Raw genomic sequence first — 1,437 nt, 5'->3', positions numbered from 1 at the left:
GTTCTTTTTAGCAACATCTTATGACCCCTTTAATCAATTAAATCTGAATAAAAAAACATGTTGTCTATTAACAATCAAATAAAATCACTATAAACAAAATCCATAGATTGATTTTGCATAAGTTATGTTAAGTTTAAATACAACATTTGAATGTAGAAATATTAAATGATTGCAAAAATTAAATATGAGCTACTTTTTAAAATATGAAACTACAACCGCCAGTATGTGGCAGCAAGTGACTGTCTTAATAAGTGAGTTGAATTCTTAAATCAACTAATTCGTTTAAAATGCTAATTCATTTAACTTAGCAAACGACTGTACTTGTAGCCTGTTTGAACCATTTACTGGTCCGTGTAATGCTGAGAAATAAAACACTGTGTTGCTCGGAGACGCATTGATGGGGCAAAACAGAATTTTGTGTCTGAAACTTACTCAGTAACTTGTTTATTGAACATTTGCCATCGTGCAGATATTCGGAAAAACAGGACTCTAGTTTGTGTGATAGGCTAACTCCTATATCGTAGGCATTCACTCATTAAATGCAGGTTTCTTTCAACCAATAAATTTCAATTACTTTTAAGGCAATATTCGTTTAAAATGCTAATTCATTTAACTTAGCAAACGACTGTACTTGTAGCCTGTTTGAACCATTTACTGGTCCGTGTAATGCTGAGAAATAAAACACTGTGTTGCTCGGAGACGCATTGATGGGGCAAAACAGAATTTTGTGTCTGAAACTTACTCAGTAACTTGTTTATTGAACATTTGCCATCGTGCAGATATTCGGAAAAACAGGACTCTAGTTTGTGTGATAGGCTAACTCCTATATCGTAGGCATTCACTCATTAAATGCAGGTTTCTTTCAACCAATAAATTTCAATTACTTTTAAGGCAATATTCATGACCTAATGCTCCATTATTTTACACAAATGTTCAGATTTATCATAGCATATGCTAAGGAAAATTAATGATTATTAATGCTATTTGTTTGCTTTCTAATAAGCACAGGCTGTGACTGTGCCAGACGTTACTTCATGCAGAGAATATAAGTTAGGCTACATAATTACATAACTGAATGCCAGAATGTTAAGTATATTGTAATTTACTTAGCCAGTACAAATTAAAAACAGTAAATTCACTGTAAATTAAACAACAGATTAATTCTTAAAATTAAAGTTACAAAAGTTATTCAGTCAAGAGCAGTGAGTGATTTTGTCTTTTGCTGTTAACATTAATTAACCATAAACAATAGGCCATTAACATTGTTAACATTAACATTTGGTATGAAAGTGACAGCAGCTTTTATACCTGCTGTCTGTCAGTCTGTGTTAAAGAACAAAAGAAATACAAAATCACTCTGCTCAAATCTGCTCTTGACTAAATAGCTTTTTCATATTTAATATGGATTAATATATAAATATAATCTATATCTATGGC

The sequence above is a fragment of the Sinocyclocheilus grahami genome, unplaced genomic scaffold, assembly GCF_001515645.1.
Source record: "Sinocyclocheilus grahami isolate Dianchi unplaced genomic scaffold, SAMN03320097.WGS_v1.1 scaffold1504.1, whole genome shotgun sequence".
Lineage (NCBI taxonomy): Eukaryota > Metazoa > Chordata > Actinopteri > Cypriniformes > Cyprinidae > Sinocyclocheilus > Sinocyclocheilus grahami.
This window is presented reverse-complemented; position numbering follows the sequence as displayed.